We start from the raw sequence: 8,791 nt of genomic DNA, 5'->3' as shown, positions 1-8,791 counted from the left end.
TTTTTCTAACTGCAAACAAGAACATAGTTGTGTATTGGCAGGGTGGTTACAAGGTCCCTAGAAGTGATGAATTTGAATTTTTCTTGGTTTTATATATAGTATTAGGTTTTTTCTCATGCTTTCTGTGAATGACACGGGTGAATTTTATCCTACACCCACTAGGTTATCGATATGTAATTTCAGTAATTTTGATTTCAAAAGATATTTTAAAGAAATGCAATGATTTCATTTGCGTATTCAATAAACACAATATTCTAATGGAATTCTGCATTTGTGGTTTACCTATATAGATTCCATGGAGAAGTGTTAGTGGTGTGACATCAATTATCCTCAAGTAGAGGCTTTAGTTTTACTCTTTTTGGAAGCAAATACTTTCTTCCAACATTTTTGAGTTCCATGAAATATTTGAAAGTCCTAATAGTATTCAATTATGGGTTCAAGAGAGACATAGTATTCAATTATGGGTTAAAGAGATCTACACTGAATGATCTATCGGCCTTATCTTCACTTAGTTTAAGACTATTCACTTGGAGAGCCTGCATGTGCCCCCACTTCAAGAGCATAGTAAAGTCATGTAGAACTTAGAGAAGCTATATTTAAGCTTTTAGTGAAGAATGGAAGAATGTCTGGGTTCAATAACAACCAGTCGAGCATTAAGCTTCCAATAATGCTAGATTTTAACCTGGAGCACTTTTGTGATTTGGAGGAGAATCCCCCTCGTATTTGCGACACATCTTCAGTTGTGAATTGGACTATTACTAACTGACATTTCCTTCGAAAGTACCTGATGACTTGGGGAACCTCAACTCTTTAAGAATGTTAAGGAAGGAAAGAAAGTACCTTATGCTAAGTTCTCTTATGCTTTTCAAGTTTTTCTTGGATATCTACAACGTTTCAGGTAGGAAAGTACATTCTGTTAATGAAAATTTGTCTTGATAGAAAGGCCCAATTTCAAATTCTAATGCTTTCAAAAAACATTGTATAACTGTAATGTTTCTAAAAGGAAAGCATATTTTTTCAATTTAAGTATCATGATCCCATATTCCAACTTATTTTTCAGTAACCCATTAGGTTTTGTCGCTTTGAATAAATCCATGTCTTTTGATAAGATCCTCTTCCAAATTAGAACATCGTTTCCTTTTGGCAATAACCACATACAATGTCTTGATTTTGTTATTGAGAAAATAGAGGTTTTGAAACAGGCTTGTGCCATACAAGGACTTGATTCATTGATTATGTATCAATTATGGCTCTTGATGTAACAATGTCTTGATTTTGTTGCTTGAAAATAGAAGTTACGCTTTACTATTTCACATAATTTCTTACAATATTTCCATAAGTATTGATTTGTAATCTCAGTCACTGAGGGATGACAGTAATGACAAAGGTAATATTCCATGGTTTGAAGTTATCCTCTTACTAAATATTTAAATATATCACTACAATTTAACTGTTAGTTAAAGGAATTGTATTTGATTTGTAAACAATTCATTGCTTGATTTATAGATTTTGATTTTTTCCCTTTTTTTATTTTTTTCTCAGATTTGGTATGAGATATCTTCCAATATTTGGGTTCCCTAGTTTCCCCACCATAGCTATGAGGTTCAGATGCTATCATTAAATATTCTCAGAACGTTACAAATTTTCTAGTAAGTGTACTTTGAAACATTGTTGTTGCTTTTCCATGGTGTTAATGCAAATAAGCACTACAACTAGTGCCATTATTTAGATTAAGTGCCGAAATCTAGGTGGTCTTGTAATGATGGAGTGATTGTTTTCTAGCTACTAAGGCCATATGCATTTTTGTCTCTTATGTTGTCCTGAGATATTCAAATTCAGAATAAGAATTGAGGTCTCGTTTCCACTGTAGATTGCAGTCAGTTTCTTGAACATAATATATAGTAGATTATATTTTACTAATCAACTATGGATGTGATCCCTCGCAAGAAAGGAAATTCAAAGTGACTTTGATTTCACATTGATTTGTCAAAACATCCACATAGGAAAGGAGATTCAAAGTGACACTGATTTCACACTGATTTGCCAAAATGGAGGCAAGAGAAAAGGAAACTTTGTATTCAACAATGCTCTTAATTTCATATATACATGCACAGACATATTAGTAGAAAATATTGAAGGGTTGCCTAAGTAATATTTTCCATTCCACTGCATTCTTTACAGCTTGTAAATGAATAACTCATAACAATTCATTACACTACTTGTTATTCTTTATTAATCAATGGTTAAGATTTTGATATTGAACTGGCTAAGATTTTTCTTCCTTCTGTGAAATTGTGTGTTCTATAATGCTTCTTTTCCATTCACTATGTATAACATATAAAGTGTGTCTAATGGAGTAGGAAGATTGGAAAGCCTTGTGATCCTTGAACTATGTTACAAGGCAGAAACCCAACAGGGCAGGGTAGGTGCATCCCCACAAAGGGGTCACAAATACCAAAGTTGGTATTGGCTAGTGCCTTGAGCTAGAAAATTTCCTTTACCCTTGTATTAACAGTGAATCCAGAGAGGATTCTAATATTATCTTTATAAGATTTATATTAGTTAAGATTGATGAATAAAATTCATGAGACATGAGCTAGGATGTCCTTGCAAGGTGGTTGTTGATTATTGGGAGCTATGATGGCCATTATGTCAGGCTAGGTGGTCGCACTCCCTTGATCGTGAGCACGATTGTGATCAAGATGGAAGACTTCATAGTCTAGATTGATTGTTTAGAAGTGATAATTAGTGGGCTCATTCACAAAATCTTCTATTTCGCTAATCCTTTTTATAGAGTTGTCAGATTCAATTTCCAAACGTTTTAATTACACTATAGAGTTGAGTTCTGAGAGAGTTGTGATTCATAGTGTTAAGTATAGCAACTATGACACTTGAATGAAGACAAGCATAGTAGATGTATCAGACTCTATTATAAGCTTACCTGCATATTATAAGGGACTTGGTTGGCTTTTTTATAATTTTATAAACAAGTTCCATTTCGTGGAAATGTGAAAAAAACAGTGATATTGCCACCATGTGGCTCTTGTCATATATGGTTTTATACTTTTTCAAAAAATTCTCTAACAGTTCACAATGCTAAGATTCGTTAGGACCTTACAAAGTTTTGTTATTTAGTGAAAGATTCACCAAGATCTTACAAGATTTTATAATTGAGTAAAATATTCGCCATGCCTGGTGAGAGATTCGCAAAAAAATTATATATACATATTATATTATTGATAAAATCACCTTCCATTTTTCCTATATACCATGGAGATTCACCCATTTATTATACATATAAATTTGGGGGGGTTCTTAAAATTTTCCCTGATCGAAGTCAATTTGCTAGGCCGCACACTGTTAGCATCACAGTTGGTCACAAGAATTACAGGGTAACTTTATCCTTGGATCTTCGTTCATCATGGTTATGGGTCATCCACAAACCCACACTTCATCGAAGTCCATTTGCTAGGCCGCACATTGTTATTATCACAGCTGGTCACAAGCATTACAGGGTATTTCTATCCTCAGATCTTCGTTCATCATGGTTATGGGTTAACCACATAAAACCATTCTCTTCAGTGGCTCTTCATATTCAACAAAGGATTTGTAGGAGGGAACTTCATGCAATGGGGATCATTGCTTCTTAAGAAGGGAGGAATGATCTGAATAGAAAATGGCATCAAGCCATGGTATTCATCCACCCATGTTATTCATCCACCCATGGAATTTACCCATGGTATTGTAAGTGGCATCTGCCCATGGTATTTATCCACCCATGGTATTGTAAGTGTTATCCACCCATGGTATTCATTCACCCATAGTATTTGCTCATGGTATTGTGGCATCCACCCTTAGTATTCATTCACCCATGGAAATGACCCTTGGTATTGTGACATCCAACCATGGTATTCATTCACACATGGAATTGACCTGTGGTATTGTAACTGAAAAATACTATAAGTAACAAGTCACATTTTGTAAAAGGACATATGATCCACCACAATGTAGCTTTTACAGTTATTCTTTATTTTAATAAAAGTTTCTTTGTGGTTTTATTTACTATGTGTTCTCTCATTTTATTTCTGGCATTGCAATTTTTTAGATCTTGGGGGCCTCCCCCAAGATCCATTTCAATTTTTTAGATCTTAAGGGGCTCCCCCCAAGATCTGGATCAAAATTCATCCATATAGAGTTCAAGTTCATCATTGATTAAATTAGAAAATATGCTCAGAATTTCTCTCTAAAACGTTTTCGATGCATTGCACAGACCAAATGGTAAAACTCTATTTGAAAATGTTCCTCATGGACAGGTGAACATAGTTTTATCTTGATCTTCAGGAGCAAAATGAATTTGAATGTATCCACTAAACCCATCTAGGAAAGAAAAGTATTTCTTCCTAGCGTGTATATCAAAGACTTGGTCTACAAATGGAAGAGGGAAATGATCTTTCATTGTGGCATTATTTAGTTCTCTGTAATCTACACAAATCTTCCATTTCCCATTCTTTTTAGGGACTACCACCAATGGTGAAACCCACTGGATGTCAGATATAGGGTATATAAAATTAACATCAAGTAGTTTTTGTAGTTCCTGCTTCACTATGTCCCTAAGATGTGTACTCAATATCCTTTGTGGTTGATGAATTTCTCAAACATTCTTTTCAATGTAAATGTGATGTGTACACAGTTGTGGATCAATACCTTTCATACCTGCATAGTCCCAAGCAAAAGCTTGTTTGGTTTTTTAAAGGACTTGAATATGTTTTCTACGTTGGAGATCATTAAGGCTAGCATTATATTCAATGTTTTTCATGGTTCAATCTCAACAAAAATGTTGTTATGGATTGCAGTTGTGTGTATATGATCATTATTTAACTCCTCCAATGGATCACCCTAGGATTTGTTATCGAGTACTGCTTTTAGCATCTGACATGTGGGATAGGCTACAATGGAAGGTTGGCTTATGAAACCATTGATTGTATCATCCTCAATTTGTCTCTTAAAGGTAAGAGTTTTTTTAATGGTAAGGGGAGATTGTAGCCTACCTTCTTCGTACTCAAGAGGAAGCCACTTGAGGTTATCAGATGACATGCTCGATTTAGCAAGCAGATATAGGATGAGGTATTTAATGGAATTTCATTTTCCAATAGTCATACTTCCAGTTCGACACCCAATGAACGCATCTACAGTGGAAAGCCATGGTATGCCCAGTATAAGAGGGTGTACTTCTAGTTTATTTATTGGATTAAGCACCAAAAAATATACTGGGTAGTCCTAGGATTCCACAAAGATGATACCGTCATTTATGGTTCCTTATGGTTTTGTCATTGATGTGTCAGTTAGCTCCAACATGATTGGGGTTGGCTTTAACATGGTTATTCCAAGGAGGGCGCAAGTTTGAAGTGTTATGATATTTATAGCAACTCCTTAGTCCACTAAGGTATTTCGAAAGCTAAGTCCCTAAATCTGAATGGTGACCACAGGATTTCTAGGATCATTGTATTTGATGGATATCTTCTTTCCTAAAATAAGATCAGAGAGTTTCCCAAGGACATTGAATGTAGGAGAATCTTTTTTTTCCTTATGGGCAACTTAGCAGATAGTGCTTTGATGGCCTTAGCATATATCAATATATATCTGATAGCTTGAAGAAGGGAATTTTAATAGATAAACTTTGTAGTTCCCCTACAAGATCGAATTCGAGGTATGTGGGTGGCCTCACTATGGCTAGTCTTTATGGAAATGGGGGAAGAAGCATCTGGAATTTTTGGAGCCTCTTGGTTCTTATTCAATTCACTAGGTGATTCTATCTTGGTTATAATTATAGTAGAGGGCAGTTTTTCCGATTGATGTTACTCTTTAGCGGGATTTTCATCTTCTGGTTGTTCCAAATTTGTTGAAATGTCCTCTAGGAAAATGGTCCACCCAAATATTAGATGAAGTTCATTGCATTCTAAAGATGGAGGAAAACAATCAAAAGTTTTGAGTATTTCTAAAAATTGCACAGACCTATTATTTTGGTTTGGATTTGGTTATGTAGGTAGTTGGGGGCATAACAAAGGTGTGGATTTTGTGGGTAACTGTAGTGGAGGTTGTAATGGGTGTAATGGTGGTTGTGATTACGAAAAAGTTCATATTGATTGATTAATAGATCCTGTAGGGCCCTGCCAGTTTTGGGGCCATATTGGTCCCTGGGTAGGCTAGTTTAACTATTGCGAAGAATATGGATTACCTTGTGAATTTTTCCATGAAGGTGGAGATTAATATTGATTTGGCCATCAAGTTACAGGAAATGGATGGTTTGGCCAAGGTGATGGGGGATATGATTGAGGCTACCATGAATGTTGTTGACCCTACCAGATTAGTTTGGGAAATTGTTGTTGATTATATTATACAAAAAAATAAAAAATAAATAAATAAAATAAAATAAAATAAATAATAAAAAAATGGAGGGGTCTTGAGTCATACCTATAGGGAAATTTTTCCATTATCATAGTTGTGACAAGAAGAATGCAGGCTCTGACTCTTCTTCATCTTCTTTAAATATGAACTTTAACCTGGGGAGAGATGGAAATTAATTAGTCGCATGATCCTTTGTGCAAATAGCACAAATTTCAACTGTATCCAATGGGAATTCTTTACGTCCATGCTTTCATCAACATCGAGGACAGAAGATCACGAATGCTTGTTCTACTTCAGCCTAATTCTATTTTACCTGCAGGAAATCCAATTGTGTATTCAGTGTGCTTAATATATCGATTTTAATTTTTCTAATAGATTACCAATTTTTGCACATGTGACTCCTCCGCTTGCAATCCTGCTAGTTATACTAAGACGATCATTAATACTAGGCTTGGTAAACGAGGAAACGCGATGATTTCACATAAACAAAAATTAAATTCCCTAATGTGTGTGTGTGTGTGTGTGTGTGTGTGTGTGTGTGTGTGTGTGTCATAATGTTATGTGCAGTCATAAAGCATACATGATACATTATAATTTATTATATCATGATTAAATTGTCCAATGTCAGTGCAGAAACTATAAGTCTCTAAATTTACATCACATTTACTCATGAATGATCATATAATGAAAATAGAAATATCGGAGTATCCAAAATCATCCTTTATTATATATCTAAATTGAAAAATCAGCCTTTATTATATATGAGGTTCCAAGCAAAATAAAGACTATGAGGCTGCAAACACTATAAAGACTAAAGACTAATCCTCATCATCATAATCCTCATCAAAAATAGAAGTAGAAGCATGCTCAAAAGTGGATGGTGGAGCTAAAGAAGATGATTGGCCAATTCCACTTCTAGGCTTTGGGTCCTCAATATTCGGGACAACAAGAGAGAGCTCCAAATTAGGGCTTTTTGGTTCCACATCCCATTCTTTAGAAGGACCACTGCTATATTTTGGACCCCTACAAGGTGAAGGTTGGAGTGCACATAATCAATATCCTCTGCCTTCTATGAGCCCAACATGTTGCGCTTCACAAAATGAATAAAACCATAGGTGCTCCAATTCGTTTATGTTGATGAAGAGCTTGCCACTTGTGAAAGAACACAAATGGCAAGGTGTTGCAAATGTACAACATTTGATCCATGACAAATCCACCACCTAACTGGATTCATGGTGCTTCTCTCCTCCAGAGAAAATATATCTTAATAATCATCTAATCTTGTTGTTTTTCCATGATCTTAGGTCTAGGATAGAATCCTAATCTCTGATGCTACAAACCAAGAGTCACAACAATACTACTTTAGACAGTGGAATACAAACCACAGTAAATCTACTAGTGCACAAAATATGGACAACCTTTATCAATTTTCAACCCAACTTCATTATATTAATCAACATATAATACAACAGTCTAAGGCTCCCGTACCAGACATAATGGCCCTCATACATCCACTGGTACAAGATACAAAACTGGGGCTTAGTGTCATTCCATCCACAACCACTCTGCCCTCAACAAGGTACTCTGACCATTTGGTTGTTGCATGCTCTCTCAGTTCCTCATGGCCGTACCCTGTACCTTCTCGGTCCTTCGACCCTCGATCTGCAACTTGCCCTCATCAACTATCCAAGTCCATTTGGTCATTGAACCTCAGTTATCCAATATGCTCACTAGTTGTACCTTAGTCCATCAAGGGCACAACACATTGAGATTCATTTCAAGTTGTTCACAACTCCGTTTGTGAACAACTCTCAATCTGCCCATTATTTCTCCTCAGCTACTCAGGGACTTCAGCCCACTATGATCTTCCTGTGTTGCTCTGATGAAGACCAACATAGGGCATGGAGGGTTGCTACCTATCACTATAATATGTCCATCTCCCACATTTAAGGCTAGGAGGACTGCTCATCATCTGTTGTAAAATTCCTTCTCCACACACAAGTCTAGGGATGCTCAATCTTCGCCTAGTTCATCAACCCTTAAGTTCAAAAATTGCCACTCTAGCAACTACTTTTGTCCACTAAAAGTGTTGCACACTGGACTCCAACTTGGGAACTATAACATTGTCCTCCAACAGACCATAAATGCCCAATCATGTTCACACTTGGTCATTCTCACACTACCCTCTAATATAGTCCACGAGTGACCAATACTTGTTGTAGGCTCCTAGTTAGGGTATCCGACACCTAGGAAACCCTTCCACATGGCTGCTAACAAACTTCCAAATTGTCCTCTCCTAGGACATCATCCAATAGCATCAATTCAACCTTAACATATCAATAAAATACATACCTAGCCCTACTCAGCTTCTGCATCACCCTAGTGC

The sequence above is a fragment of the Pinus tabuliformis genome, chromosome 4_2 (assembly GCF_031772625.1).
Source record: "Pinus tabuliformis cultivar Carrire ecotype Pingquan chromosome 4_2, CPIR1, whole genome shotgun sequence".
NCBI lineage: Eukaryota > Viridiplantae > Streptophyta > Pinopsida > Pinales > Pinaceae > Pinus > Pinus tabuliformis.
This window is presented reverse-complemented; position numbering follows the sequence as displayed.